The sequence below is a fragment of the Taudactylus pleione genome, unplaced genomic scaffold, assembly GCF_031769625.1.
Source record: "Taudactylus pleione unplaced genomic scaffold, aTauple2 ptg000604l, whole genome shotgun sequence".
NCBI classification, from domain to species: domain Eukaryota; kingdom Metazoa; phylum Chordata; class Amphibia; order Anura; family Myobatrachidae; genus Taudactylus; species Taudactylus pleione.
This window is the reverse complement of record NW_028285006.1, coordinates 363,654-382,454: the sequence shown is the minus strand read 5'-3', so window position 1 is coordinate 382,454 and position 18,801 is coordinate 363,654. Positions and strand designations below refer to the sequence as shown.

Sequence of the window (18,801 nt, the reverse complement as noted above, 5' to 3'; positions counted from 1 at the left end):
CATTTCAGTGTCATCAGGCATTGTACTAGAGGTTATAAACACAAGCTTGTAAGTGAAGGGTTCTTATTTAGAATAAGCGAGTGTGATAGCGTTTTGTATATTAATCTGTTTTATATTAATGCACACCTAAAGTCTGCCACAAAATGTGCAAGCATCCATCTGTGCATGAAAATGGTGTATGTTATTTAAAAAAAATACACACGATACACAGTGCAAGAGCCCTTAATGTCTCACCCAGTTGCCCTCAGCTCACACTGAGGAGTGGTTCGGTGTTTCCAGAAATCCGAAAGATCCGAAATTCAGTTCTCAAAACAAGGAAAAACTCAACTTTACCGGAAATGACAGATCTTGCGTGTTCCGTATTGCATTTAAGTCTCTCCCTGTCATTTCTTCTACTTTTGATTCCTCCCTGAAGCAGCTCAGCCTTTGTTGTGATATAATCTGTATAATCAGTAACAAGGACCTCCGGGCCTAGTCTGGTATGGAAAAAAACAGCGTGGGGTTCCCCCTATTTCCCCAATAAGCAGCACCAGCTAGGAAGGGGGGGGGGGGTAACACTATAGCAGGGAGACAAAGCATGGGGTCTGCCTATCATAACGTCAACCAGCCCCAAAGTGGCCAACCCTCCTCCATGAAAAAAGAAAAAAAAAAAAATTGTGCCCTCTCGAGGGACTGAGAGCGTAGGAGCAGTACTTCACCATTCATTCCTATAGCGTGACTGGCAGTAACCAGTCGCTTTTGTCGTGGCTCTGCTGCACACAATGCACAGAGCGAGTCCATCAGGTTTCTTAAGTTTTGCCATTGTCCCTCAGGAGGTGGGATCCCATTTTTTGAGGGATTCTGGCGCTAGGCCGACCAGTTTGGGGCTAGTTAACGTTATGGCAGGAGAACCCTTATAAAGAGTTACCACCCCGGCTGATTCAGCCCGTTGCTGCTTATTGGGAAATAGGGGGAACCCTATCCCATATTTTTCCCACAGACTCAGATGGTCAGGGCTGGTTACTGAAATGGGGGAGGGGCACTTTTTTTTTTTTTTACATTCATTTAAATTTAAGTTAATAATGTAGTGTCTTTTTCTACTAGGCTTTTTAATTTTAGGCTATTAGTTCTTTTATACTGAAAATATTCTATAGGGTTGTATAGTTTATTAAACTGCCATCCTTTGTGCCAGTATGTTTCATAAATGTGCTATATTCTTTTAAACTTCCATGTTTTTGTGCCGCTGCTCTGTCGCTTAGTTTAGCTAGCCTTCACGCTGCAGCTTTTGGCCAATATTAGTGAAAACAATATTGCGAGCCGCGAGGTGGTCAAATTTGACTGTAAATTAATGTTATTGTTTGTTGGAACAAAAAACAGGTCCAAATGACATGATTTTAGGGGTTTTAATAATTTAAAAAAAAAAAAAAAAAAAAAGATCCAAAACACTTGAGGGTGGTTTTGCCAAACCCAAATCAAAAGGATTTGGAACCAAAACACGGGGATCTGCGCACATATCTAGTTTAAAAACGTGTGCTACATTGGGTAAATGTACCTAAACATCTCGGGCAGGATGAAAAATGTGGTAAAACCCCCGAAAATGCAGTTTTTGGGGGGGTTTACCACATTTCCCAAGCTGCTTCGTCCCAGTGGGTAACCCAATAGAAGCCTATGGGCTTCTTATCTGGATGCCCTCTGAGAGGGATCCAATCGGATCCATCCCAGCTGTCCCCTCAGCACGCGCGTCCTTCTGCGCATGCGCTGAAGGACGCCAGGGGGGACTTCTGGGTGTTAAACCCGGAAATCCCTCTATCCAAGGGTATCGCAAAGGGCAGATCTTATCAGGAGAGTGGTTCTTTTCAATTTTAATCACATTTCTTAGTACATACTAGGGTAATTAACCCCGGTATGTACGCGATAAGAGGCAGGATGTACCACAGCTAGGATGCCATGCTTAGTACTGTTAAGCCTGGGGTAGGACTTTGTAGGGTATTGTCCCGCAACCGCCTTGAGGGCCGGTATAATCTTGGCTTAATGCGGCCATGTAGCAGCGTAAACCGCTAAGATGGTTAGAATAGATGAAGCCTGGACCAGTGGGGTGAGATGCGGCCTTTGAGCCGGTAGCAGCCTTCAGGGCTGGAAAAGCCTTGGCTGGCTGTGGCCTGTGGGCCTGAAGATAAGATGCGGCCTTTGGGCCGGTAGCAGCCTTGGGGGCTGGAAGTGCCTTGGCTGGCTGCTGTAGCAGATGACTGCAGGAAGTATGCTGGGTTGCGACTAGTGTCGCAGAGTTGACAAGCCACCGATGCTGTAGTGCGACCTGTGCCGCCAGGTTGACACAAACGCGAGTACACTGGCTTGTGCACTGAAGATGCTGGATTGCGGCCTGTGCCTCCGGGTTGACACAAGCGCGTGTACACTGGCTTGTGCACTGAGGACGCTGGATTGCGGCCTGAGCCGCCGGGTTGACACAAGCGCGAGTACATTGGCTTGTGTACTGAGGACGCAGGAGTGCAACCTGTGCCACCTGGATGACACAAATGGCAGGTATATAGTATTGAACCGTGCTGCCCTGATGAAACAAACGGCAGGTATACAAGATAGGAGGACTGGATACAGGACACATTGCCAGAAACGGAAACACGTGAGATGCTATCACCGGCATCGGAGCAGCGTTCACAGCAGAAGGACATGGATGCAGGAGCCAATCCAGATCGAACCCAGAATGGACAGGTAGGTGGAGGTTCAGCGAACGCTGGCCCGGCGTTCGATTTGCACAGCATCGGAAGTGCGGCGGCTTGTGACAAGTACATCCCACCCCTCTTCTGGAAGCGCAAGATACACACCTTCAAAAGTATGGGATGCATTTATCCCTCCTAAAAAAGGGACCCTAAACCATCTCATTCATTTCAACACTCTGGTTGTTTATGCAGTGCTAAGAGTGCCTACAGCACACACTGCAAGTAAAATTCCCTCACTCCAACCAACTCGTGAACAATCCTGGTCCTACAAATGCAGTAACCTTTCTGCATACTGCGCTTTGGCCATTTTGCACTTTATAAAGGAGGCCCTTTCTTTAACAAATCATTAAAAGAAATTATCCACTTTCAAACATTGGGCCTGATTCAGACCCGGTCGCAAGCGCTGTGTGCTCGCAACCGGGTCGATGGTGGGCCAGTGTGCATGCGCGAGACCCGGATAGTGACGGGCACTCCGTCGCTCCGGGTCTCGCAACAAAGGGGGCGTGCTGTCGATGTTGAGTGACAGCACGCCCCATTGGTGGGCAGGCCGGGGGAGTGGCTGCCCAAATGGAGGCGTTCCCATGTGAACGCCCCCGTTTGGGGGCGGCCCCACTGACATCACGAGTGATGTCAGTGGGAGAGATTTCGGCTCTGTTAGAGCCGAAATCTCTCTTTGTGCTTGCGGCAACGAAACCCTACCACAAGTGCCTCGTCGCAAGCCCGATGGTCGCGATGGTCTTGACCATCGCGACTATCTTCCTGGCCGCTCGCTATAGCTGTGGGTGGTCACCCACAGCTATGCGAGCGGCCAGGAGGCAGTTCTAAAAAAATAAAAAAAAAGACCGGCCCTGATTCAGAGCCAGCGCTGCAGTATATACCTTTTGACACTAGGATACTGATTCTATAGCTCACTGCTGAAAAACTCAATCTGACCAGTCCTCAGCAATCTCCACAGATAAACACTGGACGGACTGCATGAACTGCAGCATCTTACATAGTACATAAACAAATAAGTGAAACATAATCCAGTGACTTACAGTACAATACACTGCAGTACAAAGTTATATACATTGCTGCATCAGCGTTCATAAGACTCAAATAAGCAACAGAGTGCAAATGTTCAGTGCCCTAGTAGATAGTACGGAGTAGATGAAAGTATAAGTAAGGAGAAGCACAAGAGGATAAAGGGCCCTGCTTATGAGAGCTTACATTCTAATGTGGAGGGGCAGACAAACAGGTTTGACACAGATCGGGTAGACAAGAGAGGAAGGAGCATGTAGCAGCGAGTTAGGATGAGATCTGGAAAGCTTTGATAAAGCAGTGGGACTTGAGAGACAGTTTGAAGATTTGTAGAGAGGTGGAGAGTCTGATGGGGAGAGGGAGAGAGTTCCAGAGGTAGGGAGCAGCACAGGCAAAATTTTGGAGGTGGGAATGGGAGAAAATAATCAGATGGCAGGAGAAGCAGCATGCATTTGTTGAGCGAAGAGAGTGGGCGGGAGTGTGAAGGGGGAGGAGATCAAAGATGTAAATGGGAAACGAATGGGTGAGGGCTTTGTGAGTGTAAGAACCTTGAATTGGGTTCTGAAGAGGAAAGGGAGCCAGTGGAGGGCTTGTAGGGTAGGGGAGGCAAATGAGACGAGCAGCCACATTGAGTACAGATTGGAGTGGTGAGAGGTGGGAGTCAAGGAGGCCAGATAGGAGAAGGTTACAGTAGTCCAATCTGGTGATGTTCAGTGAGTGGATGATGGTTTTAGTAGCATCCTGGGTGAGAAAGGGTCTGATCCTGGAAATATTTTTAAGATCAAAATGGCAGGACTGCCATTTTGAGGGAGGAGTCCAGAAGAGGGAGGAGTCCAGAATAACTCCAAGACAGCGCACTTTGGGGATAGAGGCAGGGCCGGAATTCCCACTAGGCAACCTAGGCGCTCGCTTAGGGCCCAGCGGGACCCAAGGGGCCCGTGGACGGGCCCCTCTGCCCCAAGAAATCCGCCCGATAAAAGTGCTCCCAGCGGAGCACTGCGCAAGTACCGCATGACGTCACGCGGTCCCGCCTACACTCCTGGAGAGTCCTGCGCCGCCGTCTGCAGTGCACTGCACAATGCTCTCTCGGAGAGTGACTGTGTGTGTGCCTGCACATTACACAAGGGTCTCCGACGTCACCTGGACCGCTTCTGTGGCCCGCCGGTCAGTCCCAGGTGCTGCGACTACCTCCGGCCGCGGCCCGCCCCAGCAGGATGTTTGGTCACACTGACAGGCCCTCCGCCCACCAGCAGCATCAATCATCAGCAGCACCCAGCAAGGCCGCAGAACAGAGGGACAGGCACGGAAGATCTCAGGCCAGGAACTACAGTACTAAGCACAGCAGCTAGGCAGGTAGGGAATTATCGAGTTTGCAATGAGCTGCAAGAAACTGTAACAAAGGTGCATATATCACAGTAGGTGTCACTAGGGCAAGATACACATATTCATATCATAAATACACTATAAATATATAGTATATTTATAGTGTGTATATGATATGTGTAACTTGCCCTAGTGACACCTACTGTGATATATGCACAGTTTTTACTATGTCAGTAGGTGATTATATATATCTATATAAATATAGCAACTGGAAGGCGGCGCTCGGAAAACATCAATCGAACACAGGCAGTTTAAACTGATTGATGTTTCCCGAGTGCCGCCTTCCAGTTGCTGTATTTTGGATCCTTTTTGCGGGATACCTAGGATATCAGTATAGTATTCAAGTGAGGTGGAGTGCTGTCTTTTTTGTACATATATATATATATATATATATATATATATATACACACACACACATACGTAACACCTTCCACCATCTCCTGGCACCTTCCTCTGCTTCCAGCCCCTGCCACCTTCTACCCAACCCCCATCACCATCCTTTGCCCCCAGCCTCCTTCACCTTTCTCCGTCACCAGGAACCATCTGCTTCCAGCCTCTGTCACCTTCTGCCCCATCACCTTCTTCTGCCCTCAGCCTCCCTCATCTTCCTCTGCCCCCTTCACCTTCCTCTGCTTCCAGCCCCTGTCACCTTCTGCCCCAGCCCCCATCACCTTCCTCTGGCCCAGCCTCCTTCATATTTTGCCCCCTTCACTTTCCTCTACATACAGCCCCTGTCATCACTTCACACCCCAAACCGCCCTTTTTTTTTTCACCACTTCACACCGCCAGTGCCCCCTTCCTCCTACCGCCACTCCCTCCAGTCATGTATAGTATAGTATATGTAATAAATCACAATGCAGGACATCTCACAGAAATCTCCCGCAAAGTGCTAATTAGCGCTGCAGAATTGCAGTCCCCTTTATTATCAAGTGGGACTACAATCTGACCCCTATGTACTAAACTCCAAAAAGCAAAGCTTTTCGGAGTTTAGTCCTAGTAGTTTACACCATCTTCAGATGGTGTAAGCTACTGTAAGCCTATGGAGGCTCTAGGGACAGGACAGCTTTAGATCTCTCCCCCGCAGCCCCCAGAAGGCTTTGGAAACTGACACTGTGTGCATGCGCAGTGCCAGCTTCTCCGGGAGAAGTCTTTCACTTTTGTGAAAGACTTCTACAATTTGCCGGGGATATATCTCACAGGGACAATGGTTACCGCAACTAATGTCTCTGTATGTTGCCCTTTGTATACAGTGGGAATATTTTCATTAAAAAGCTTTGAATAGTTGAATATAAGGAGGAAAAACAAAAAAAAATATGTAAGGGGCATGAATCAGGAACTCACATATAGTGTTATGGATTGTTTGAGGGAGGGGGGCCCCAGACTGGTATCTAGCCTAGGGCCCCATGAGGTCTAAATCCGGCTTTGGATAGAGGAGACGGTTGTGCCATCAACTAATAAAGAAATTGTGGGAAGTGAAGTTATTTGGGAGGGTGGGAAAATGATCAGCTCAGTCTTAAACATATTAAGTATGTCTATGATGGGCTATTTGGTTATATTAAGGCAGTTGTTTATATTAATATTTCCGCTCTGAGGATGTGTAAAGTTTGGACGTATTCTGAGTCACCAAGATATAGGTGCATGGCTTCACAAATACAGTAAACCTTTGGCCAAACTGACAACACATTGGGGGTTGAGTCAGAGGTGGACATGGGGAAAGCATCCGGCGCAGTGGCCAGTCTTCCCTCTGTGCAAGAGCCTCGATTGTTGCGGTACATAGACACAGATCAAAATACATGGAGATTAATCTAATTTTGATGGGTTGTTGCTGGGTGGTAACTGGGGGTTGGCTAATAGTCGCGGGCTTGTAGTTGTCAGCGATTGCATCTTAAGTTGCAGTTGCACTGACACCAGAGGCCATTGCCAGTCGGACATTCTGCGCCTGTCATAGGCAGATGCAAGGTCCGATGTTGCGGCGATAGTGCATCAGCAAAAAAAAGCGCCACAGCCAGTGGGCATTCAGTAGACCACCTATCAGCCATGGCATTACCATGAAGACGCTTAGAATCACCCCCATGATATTGTGTGTTCAGCCTCGAAATGTTATAGTATTCAGGTTAGGAAAACTGGGCTAAACTATGACCCACCTCCCCCCCCACCCCAACCACACACTCTCCCATTCAGTATGGTTTGTCATCTTTCGAGTCATTCCATGATAACTCATGTTACAAAGTGACATAGCAAGTATATGCATGGCTATCAACAGCAAAAGCAATTTGTGCAAAATTTATTTTGTTTACTGAGAAAATAAGATAGGCCATGCTTTAAAAAACCTGTATACAGGAATTGCTAATTATTTGCCATGTCACTTTGTGTCGTGAGTTACCATGGCATGACCCTTTCCATTCATAGATATTCTGTAGTCCTTTTCTTACAGACAAGGGAGTAACTGTGGGGGTCACTAATGATTTTACAGCACTTCAGAAGGGAGAAAGATCTGAGTGGATGATTGCAGGGACCATAGAGGAAGTACAGTTGTCTTGTGTAACAGTACAATTGCATTAACCATGCGCTCAGCTTCCTTATACTGCACTTCATTACTCTGGACTTCATTTTTATTTTTTTAATTATATTAATGTGCAAAAGGTTTCAATCATCTCGCTTTAATTCTTGCCTCATTTAGCAGCACGACAACAGATCTGAAAACAATGCACTATATATTGCACTTAATTTTAGCACATTTGGGTTTATTTCCATAGTCAGGAAAAATTATTTTTATTTTTTTTTAATGAATATAGACGTCTTTAACCACTTTCCTGACACTGTCGCATCCCATGTGACTGTGCCATCCCAATGTGCCCCCCCCGGGTATGAATGACGAAAGCCAAGTCTATTAAGCGGTCACTCACAATCTGCCTGCTCAGCTACAGAAGCAATCTACTACAAAAGAGTAAACAATCATGGTGGAGATGTAGAACTACAGGTATTAATTTCATATTATTCAGTGTAATAGTACAAAGCCTTTTATATAACCCAAATACTAAACACTGACTTACTTAGACAGGGGGAGGGGGCGGGTTGAGCGAAGCGACGATCATTGCCTGACCCTAAGCACGATGTATGAGCACGTTCTCCAGCGCATACACTAATATAGTGCATCGGCTGGATATGAACGATAATCGTGTTCCGTGTATGGCCGGCATTACTCTTTAAAATATTTGGAACTACTATTGCTTCTTCTGTGCTCTGTACTTTCTGTGTATATTGGCCTTATTGTTGTTGTTGCTTTCTATAAGGGAGATTCCAATTTCTGGCCCTCACAGTCACACAGACGCGGCCTCATACACTATTGCTGCAGGCCCTCCTTAGCACACCAGGTCCAGCGTGACTCCGCTTGCGCCAAGCATCTTTTTTTGCTTGACTGTGCATCTTCGTCGCAATGTGATGTGACAAAACCGCTTCACGAGACTGCACTGATTAATTTGATAAGTGACACTTGTATATCTGTATGCAACGGAGTCTAAGAAGAGCTACGATGCAGCGGCCACAGCTATTTTTTACACCAAGTTCAGTGCTTGCATGGATCTGATGGACTTATAGTAGCTCAGCCAGATGATGACTACATACACTGATCGTTCAACTGCAAATACTATGTGAAATCTGCTAGCAAAATACCAGACAGTAGCTGTTGGGCCTAAAACGGCACAAGAGCGGGATGTACTATCCCTAAATTGCGGTCAATGCTACACTTTCCGGAGCTTGCATCTGACAGACAACGTCATCTATAGATGGCATTGCCTAATAGAAGCCTACAGGCTTATTTTCGGAGAAGTCCTAGAAAGAGATCCAATAGGATCCCACCCAGTGTCCCCCACAGCTTGTGCAGAAGGACTCCCGGGTCATAAACTAGGTAGTGCTCACACTGCAAAGGACAGCACTTATCGTAAGAGCTGTCCTATGCTGCATGCAGTAAGTGTGGGGATGTATCGCATTCAAAACATGATGCATGATACATCCCGCACTAAGGGGTCAATCCAATTAGGTGCGAAGGGCGTTTAAACGCCGGCAATGGCACCGCATCTCGCACCCTTCGCTACCCGACCAGAGCCTGGATTCTCAGAATTTTGCTCTGAGCCCTATGGGGCTACGAGCAATATTAGGCAAATCTGGAGTGCTGTGAAGTGCGGCCATTGCCGCGATGACTCACACACGCAAGATCATCGCACCTAATAGGATTGACTCCTAAATGTCCATTCAAATCATAGCATGTACGAGTGCATTAAAAATGAGGAAAAAAAAAAACTGAAAAGTTAACACTAATATTTTTAATTCCTATTGACTAGAAGTAAACACAAATAAAATACCTCATTTTAATCCATCTAGCAACCGTTTCGCTCACACTTAAAATTTAATCCAAGATCTTCAGAAAATGGATGATTGATCACCACTTTTCACCAGTTATGATTTGTCATCTACTTGCTGAAAATCCTGAGTACACAGAGTTTCTGCTTACTGAGGGGAAGTGGAGCACTTTATGTATAGACACACTTGTACCTGCCTCCATAAAATAACACGGTCAGCAAACAAATATAACAACGTGGATTAAAATGGACCAGGACATATTTGGTAGCATTTATAAAACCGTTACAGCAGAGTTAACAATGCACAGACTTTTTATTTATGGTATAGGGTTTACATGAGTAATATTAATTCAAAGATAGAATAGCTCTTACCTATGGTGTATGGACTGTATTTTGTGTACAAAGTTTTTTTTTTTTTTCTTTTAAGTGTACCTTTATCTCCATTAGGGAACTGCATTCTCCTTTTCACTATGCCGCAATCACACAGCTGTATTAATATTTTAATGACAGTGTTTCTATAGCAGAGGTAGCCTAATGCTAGCCATACATCAGCAATTAATTGGGGCAATGCCCCAGGTTCTGTTGGTGAGAGGATCGAGTGATCAGCAAAATACAAGATGTTGCACAATCCCAATTCGCCAATTCCAAACCAAAAATTATCAGAATCAGAGTTGGGAATTTTTAACATGGAGAATTTTCCCCAGAGAAACCGCCGTTTGGATCGGCATGAGGATTGTCCGTTAGATGTATGGCCCACATGAGCCTGCACACAGTGATTTCAAATGAGAGAGAAAAACATTACAATTACATTTTTTTTTAGAACATTGTATTTGCCACTGTAATGCAGCCACTTGCAAATTAGAATCTTCTAAAATGCCAAACTCTAATAGATTATATTCACACTGAGCTGACTCAATATCTAATATCTCTATTCAGGACTATCGCCAAGAAGCAGGCTACCTCAGTTTAAGATACACATTTGGAATATATACGCTAACGTGGAAAGAAAACTAAACAGAGAACAGAAAAGCACCCAAAAAATAAAAAAACTTCATGCACATCCATTGTGCTTAAACTATAAGGTGGTGTGGGAAAAAAAAACCTTGTGATTATTGTATATGTAAAAGTCACACTAGTTGTGTTCAGAATAGAAGACTAGAACATATGACAACCTGGAAGATTATTGTTCATGCTTGGCAGATGACATTTGACCTTAATAGTCTTTGAGAACGCTGCTGTCAGCAAAAATACAAAAATGGTGAAAAACCTAACAGTTTGCACCAAGCTGCAGAGCAAATGTAAATACAATGTTCAAGGTACAGGGATGTCTACAAACATTTGTGATGGTTATTGGTAGCCTTTACATTTGGAAAGGTTTTTGTTATTTCAATGCTCCGGTTTCAAATGGTTGTTATATAGCGGTGTAATGTGGAAGCCTGAATATAAAGAGCATATCTCCGATTGGTAGAGTCTCATGCAGCCAGTGAATGCAAGGCAGTTGATGAAGAGCAGCTTTAGAATGCCATGGCCATAGGAGCTGGGATGCGGTCAAAACCCTGACAGTTGAGATGCCAGCACTTAGAATGCCGGCGCCAGAATCCCGACACATCAGAATTCCGGCGCCGGCATCTCAACGGTAAGACTGGGGTTAGGAAAGAGGGTTAGGCACAAGGGGGGAGGGGAAGGTTAGGTTTAGGCACCAAGGAGGCAGGGTTGAAGTTAGGGAGAGGAGGAGGGCTAGGGTACTGACCGACAAGTGTCAGTATCCAAACCCTGTCGGGATCCCGAGCACCGGCATCCCGTAGCCAACCCAATTTGTATCATCATGCACTTTAAAGATGTAAGTTGCACAATACTGTGTTGGAGGTTGAGAAGTTAGGAGGTGCGCTAATGAAGTGACCATATTTGCCTACAATCCAGCAATGTCTCACTCACAAATATCAGTCTTACTGGACTCCTGGGACAACAGTTCATTATCCTTGGTTCCAGATAGTGCCTTGATTGCAATTCACGCAGCTTTGGCCAGGACCATAGAGTGGGTACAGTAAATAGTAGATCTTTAAGACTGAAGGCATAGGACATAGTTCCTATGGGGTGGGTAAGGGACACCAGCACCCTGGTTCCCGGCGGTCACAATCCCAACCCGGCATCCCGACAGTGTTAGGATACGGACACTTGTTGGTCAGTATCCTAACCCTCCTCCCTCTCCCTACCCCACCCTTGTGCCTAAACCTAACCCTCCCACTAATTCCACTACTTACCTTTGGGATGCCGGCGGTCAAGATGCTGGCGCCGGAATTCTGACAGGTATTGGGAGTCTGGCGCCGGCATCCAGACTGTCAGGATTTTGACCGGATCCCAACAAATTGTCTTATCACTTGACACGATTTGCATCATTATGACACTTTGCAGGTCAGTAACTGCCTTCAAGAAGAATTGCCCCGGGAGTCCAGTAGGCAACTATAATTAGCGGCATGTTATAAGGGAGGAAACACAAGCCTAAAACAGGTGGCATGCGATCCTAATCACTGTCACCATGCTTACTTCTCAATGGTACATCTGTAGTTGCTGCTTAAATAATACGTCTAACAGCAGAGCACATTTATAAATCAAAAACATGGGGAAAGCTTTGATAGGAGCGAAAATGGGGTGTAGCTCATTCATTTCTTAAACTGAAACAACTGAATAAAAGGGGCAGTCCACTTTTGGACAAATCATTCATTATAAAACCTGATCCCTTGTACAGTAAATAGGAGGCTCCCCTGGGATTGCCTTTTATTGGAAGCTGGGTTTTGTGTTTTGCCCCAGTCCACAGGATTGAAGGATTTAGCTTCTTTAACAGATATCTATTAGAGGGTGGATTGCAATACACTGCTTAGCTGTATTCTCACTGCCGAAGCTATTGGCAGGTTTGGCTGCGATTCGACTTCCAGCTTTGGGCAAGCATGTCAGGTATTGTCCAAAAGATGACAACCCCGATGTGGTGCAGCATGCATTTCAGGCAGGGATAAAACCTTTATCAATTAAGAGAAACAAGTTTTGCTTTTCTTTTCAAAATTTGAGAAGCGGCAATTTCCACTAAGGTACCCCAGAATTACAAAAGCTGATAGGTGCACCCAACGGCTCCACACAGTGGTTGGGCCACTTTGAGAGGTGATCCAAATCTAAAATATAATATTTGAAATCAGATCAGCTATAAAAAAAAAGGTACACCCAAATTACTTTAAAATACTTGTCAAGACATTTACAAATATCAATATCTTAATTATAGTGACTTTAAAACTAGACTGACATCTTATGAACAGAAGATGATCACAAAGTATTAGGTTATGTTATTAAATGTTCTTATGATTTAGGCACACTCAGTAGGGACATCAATACTGTCTGATATGTATAGGGAATATCTTATCCATATAATCCCAAATTTATTTAAAAAATATCTTTATGATATTTTTCAGAAATTTAGTATGCAGAAGTTATAAAAAGTATTCACCCCCTTTTTTCTCTTCACGTATTTAAATCTTCTTACAAGAGTAACTTTAATACATAAGGCAATTGAAGGTTAGATATGTGCAATATTAATTTCCAGCACAGTTAAGGGGCCCATACATCTGCGGCCATCGTTCGTTAGCGATCCGTCACAGTTTGGGGAAATTTAACATGTAGAAATATCCCCGACTCGCCAATTTCGCCCATTTTTGGGTCGGGATCAGGGAAATCAACATTTTCCAACATGTTGAATATTCCTGATTCCCCATCCCCACCATCAGTATAATGGGGGATTGCTGCTTTATATTTAAATCTGCAATAGAAGATCTCTTACAGCACAATCTATTCCGAAAGTGAGCAGTATGATTTTCTTTCCTCATTCAAATATAAGAACTGAGAAGGGAATTAATATCTGTAAAATAGTGGGCTAGATTAAAAGGTACACGAGGACGATGCCGCACGCCAGCAGCCGCTGTTTTCAGTCTGCGCATTCGTCAGTCACAACACGTTATTTCCGAAAGTAAAAGATCAAATTTGGACACAAAGGAAGGTAATCTCAGCGGGCGTTTCTGGGTGGTACCAGGGGGTGGCTAGCCAAATGCATTAGTGCCGTGGTCAGCAACAGCGTCTTTTGCAGAAGTTGCACTGATTTTGTCTGGTGCAACATTTGACGGTGCAACCGATGTGCAGCCAATAGCGAGTCTTAAAGCATACAGCGGCGGATTAACACACAGCTGGTGAGCGTTTCTGTATGAATCCCATCAGCTGCGACATTAGCATAAAGATGCAGTTGTGGCTGCATTAGCGTGCACCTCTGAATAAGGCCAGACAGTGTACACAGAGGCCCTGATTCAGAGCCGGACGCTCTGAATCAGGGCATTTTTATTTTGGAGCGGCCTCCTGGCCGCTCGCATAGCTGTGGGTGACCACCCACAGCTATTGCGAGCGTCCAGGATGATGGTCGCGATGGTCAAGACCATCGCGACCATCGGTCTTGCGAAGAGACCCTCGTGGTAGGGTCTCGTTGCCGCAAGCCCCAGAGAGCTTCTGGCTCTAATAGAGCCGGAAGCTCTCTCACTGACATCACTGGTGATGTCAGTGGGGCCGCCCACAAACGGCAGGCGTTCGCTTGGGAACGCCTCCGTTTGTGAAGCCACCCCCTCAAAACGGGGCGAGCTGTCGATCAACATCGACAGCCGCCCCTTTTGTAGTGAGCCACAGAGCGAGTGCTTTTTACGCTCGCTCCAGGGGTCGCGCGTGCGCACTGAGCCACCATCGACCCGCTTGCGAGCGTGTCTGAATCAGGCCCAGAGTGCATTGTTATAACTACTGATAAAGTAGTGTGAGAGAAAAGATCTCTCCTACCCAGCATTCTAGAATTTGTCTGTAATCTCTGGCTAATGGCGTATGTAATGTAAAAGTGTGAATAGTCATTTCTGAAAGTGTTGTACAGCTACATCTAGATATAAGGGGGTGTCCTACATCAGATAACTATTTTGACAACTTGTACATGGGCTCTGAAATGTTTACTAAACATTCGGCAGTGGCACAAGAAGATACATTTTTATACAGGTATTCTGGGGCTTCTTGTTTCTAAGCCTTGGATGGAGATAAAGTGAACGGAGATAAATTACCAGCCAATCAGCTCCTAACTGCCATGTTACAGGCTGTGCTTGAGAAATTACAGTTAGGAGCAGGTTGGCTGGTACTTTATCTCTGTCCACTTTATCTCCTTCGTTTGTTAAATGTATTTATTATCAGTTATTTATATAGCACACACATATTCCGCAGTGCTATACAGAGAATATCTTACCATTCACATCTGTCCCTGCCCCAGTGGAGCTTACAATCTATATTCCCTACCACATGCTCGCAAACATACACACTATGGTCAATTTTGTGGGGAGCCAATTAACCTACCAGCATATTTTTGGAGTGTGGGAGGAAACCGGAGTACCCTGGGAAACCCACGCAAGCACAGGGAGAATATACAAATTCTGCACAGTTAGGGCCGTAGTGGGAATTGAACCCATGACCTCAGTGCTGTGAGGCAGTAACACTAACCGTTACACAGTCTGTGCTGGGTTAAATAAACCCCTCTGTGCTGGCAAAAATGGGTGTGGCCCCAAGTCGTCTCAATATGCCTTTCTCACCACTGGGGGAGCATGCCCAGCGCTCCGGGAGATGCTGGGCTACCCCCACTCACTCACATGCTGGCTCAGGAGTCAGGGTCCATCTCACCACCGAACATAGTAACTCGCTCGCTAATGGCAGCATTAAAGTGGTAGGGTAAGTACAGCATACCAGCTACCAATTTCTTAACCTTACTTTCACTACTGTCCTTCAGACTTCCTTGCAGCAGGGATGTACAGTACAATCCAGGAAGGTAAAATACCAGTACCAAGGGTGGGTGTAAGATCTAAACGGAAAATGCGGTAAAAACCCTGTTTTCAGGGTTTTACCGCATTTTCCATATGTATCAACACCTGGCCGCCATGGCTTCGATGCGGAGGGTAACGCCAGCCTATGAACTTCTACCGCATCGTGCTGCTATGATCAGAACCCTCCCAACATGCCCTGCGGCCGCCACATCACTCTGCGCATGTGCAGATGGACTCTCGGGTCATAATCGGAAGTCCACGGCAAAAAGCACATCGCAAAGGACAGCTCTTATCGGAAGAGCTGTCCTTTCCGCTACTGATCGCACATGTTAGTGCATATACGATCAGTAGGAATGCAAAGCATGGCGGGATGTACTTCAGCTCCCAAGTGTCAGTTTTCAAACACAGCCTGTAATATGGGAGCTGAGTGGCTGGTGGTTTATCACTTTTCAGAGCTTAGTACATCTCCCCTCAGAAGGTAACAATTCCTCTAACAAGGAAGGTATTCTATTTGGAATCCTTTTTCTGACGTAGACCCGGGTTTAATTTACTAAGCGTCGGATTCAAATCCGGCACTTCCTATCACGTTTAGGTCTGAAATTTAAAAGGACAATGCTTTCACTAGGCGTTGTTTTTTGCTAGTAAAATCATTGCCCTTTTAAATTTCGCGTAAGCGACGGGTTTTAGAACCTGATGCTTAGTAAAGAAAAGTAAATCTTTTGCTAGTAAAGGGGTTAATGCCAATGTTTTAGTATGAAACAAAGGGATGAGCTAATCTTCTTGTGTTATCTATGAAGACATTTATGATTTTCATTACAGAACACCCTCACAATGGGCACGATACAATTAAACGCGAAGTGAATATCGCCGGGAATGAGCTCCCAGAGCTATTCAATGCTGTGCGAAGTTAGGTCGGGGAAGGCACGTTCTCGCGCCTTAAACAGGGTGTTTAGGCGCGAGAAAGGCCATTCTCCAACTAAACTTCCTGGCGAGATGGGCAGAAAACAGCATCGCGCCTGGACTTTTGTTGAATTGCTGCTCACATCCTCGGAGGGATGCAAGAAGAAATCCTTAGTCGGGCTTAGCAGCGCAAATGAATGGAATAGCTCCGGGAGCTGATTCCCAGCACTATTCACTTTGCGTTGAATAGAATCGTGCCCAATGAGTCACAACACAAGTGATACACTATAATATATATATATATATATATTATATACATATATACACACACACATTATTTATTTTTTTAAATTATTATTACTTTTTTGCTTCTTTTTGCTGCCATCCCTCAGTGATTTCTGGAAGTCATACATTAAAAGGAAGAATTCTTCTTGACTCCTGCCCATAAACTTAAGTGGACCAGGATGTGAATACTGAGACACACACACACACATCACTGAACATAATCAGACAGTTGCCACAACTTGCATGATCTTACACCCACATGAAAATGGGGAGCCCATACAAACCCCACACATAGTTAACTGGGTGATACAGAACCCATGAGCCCAGCACTGTGAGACAGCAATACTAACCCCTGTGCTGCAAATATAACCAATAAACCCAACACTAACCACTAGAACAAGTAAAGCATGATAGAGAGCATACCATACCACAACAGACATTTATCACAAATAAGTATTGTATAGCAATAAAACTAAGTTGGAGGGACATGGCTGATTCTGTGCTGCCTTTGTCTTTCCTTACAAGTTAATGCTCGATTCTATACTGAAATCCGGTAACTAAAATCTCCAGACAAATAGTATAATCAGACCTGGAGCCTATACATAGATTATAATAACTCACTTCCCTTTACTTGTGACCATCTCTATACCTAGGATTGAGTTTATTAAAACATTTTAGTATGAAATAAATCCACCTTCAGGTTGCATGAGGAACTAGTCTGCTCCCCTCTCCATGTAGGAAGCTGTTGCCCTGTGTGTCAGTGACATTCTGTAGGAGGTAGCTCACCCTGTATATTCCTTTTTTACAAAGATCTAGGCAGTGATCATCCCTCTACCTGTGTATATACCTGCTAGTATACATCAACTCACCTCCTCCAGTTCAGAGCAGCATCCCGAGGACCCCAACTTGTGTACTAATCCTATATCACCAGGAAGTACATGGAAAAGTCCTTAATTCAGCAAGTTAAAGTAAAGTACAGGATCGCTGGGAAGGTGCACTGACTGAGTACACACCCACCCCCACTCTCAGAAACTGGGAGGGAACCGACCAGCACTTCTCAGGTCCTAAAGCTCAACTCATTCAACCAAATTAACTCTTTTCATGGATTAATGCTTAGATTATTTTGGCTTTGAAGAGGTTAAATCAGTAGTAGCAAGTTACTTATTCATTTTACTCTCCATTTCCGTCATTTAGATTCACCAAGTATGGCAGTTTAATAAAATCATGTCTGTACTTATTATAATCTAATGCCTATGTACTATCCCTTCAAAAAAGATCTAAATGCTGGATACTGGGCTTTATCTCACTTTGTGAATGTATGTTTTATATAAGAAAAGAAGAATTAACCTAGAACAATCATTCTCTATAAAATGTATTTGGAACCTTGCGGAAGATCACAGTACACTTCTGGCTAATACAGTATGTCTGCTTTCCAAACAGATATAGCCATTCCTGGAAACATTACTTGTCACCTATAGTGTAAGCATGAAAAGTGCTAAAATAAAAAAAGAAAATGTAACTCAAAGAGACAGTCAGATGTGTTATTATTTTATTCACAATAACATATATTTTATATTTACTTGTTAAATGTTCTTCCTTATTTCAGTGCAAAAAAAATAAAAACATTTAAACAAAAGTCTAAATTTTTTTAGTTTACTTGCCCAAAGCTGCTGTTATTGATGATGTAGCTTTTCTCCATAACATAATAATCCAATGATTTATTTCTTAAGGCTGGGTACACACTTAATCAACAGAGCAGCGGACCGCACAGCCGATTTGGTAAGCTATACACACTTACCAGTCAGCAGCTCAATATGCCTGGCCACACATCACAACTGGGTGGGCATAAAATTTGCTTGTCCAGTTGTGATGTCAGTGTCGGCGGTCCCTGCAGCCAGTGTGCGAGCTGTCGTTGGGTCGCCTGTACACTCATGCAGAAACACCAATATATGTGCATGATGCATCGGGTGTGCTGCAGGGCTGACCTGATATGTCTGTGAATGACACATCGAGTGTTAGTTTTGAGCCAACTGCTAAAGATATCAGTGAGCATTTTTGGTAAGTAACGGGGGGTGACAGGTCAAACACAAGCATGCTGCGACCATTTTGGGAGGGTGGCTCAGCCTGAAACTACATACGCAGTTAAAATGGCTCCAGCGGCTGACTTGCAACGGACATTCTGAGCAATCATAGGGTTAATCGGAGGATCGATGGTGTGTCTTTATTCGTAAACAGTGGATCAGAGACGCAGCCGATGGGCGTCTCTGTACC

General features: G+C 44.7%; 1 protein-coding gene across 5 annotated transcripts in view; it reads right to left on the bottom strand.

Moving 5' to 3' along the window:
• Positions 1-17,519, bottom strand: part of TMEM51 (transmembrane protein 51) — a 111,808-nt gene extending 94,289 nt beyond the window's left edge. For 3 of the 5 annotated variants that reach the window (XM_088453957.1, XM_088453956.1, XM_088453961.1), the window contains exon 1: positions 17,400-17,519. The gene's annotated coding sequence lies outside the window, so the exon portion shown is untranslated. Of the gene's footprint in view, positions 1-17,224; positions 17,276-17,316; positions 17,336-17,399 lie in introns of those variants that run through there. The other 2 variants (XM_088453960.1, XM_088453958.1) reach the window with 2 other exon arrangements.
• Positions 17,520-18,801: the final 1,282 nt, after the last annotated feature.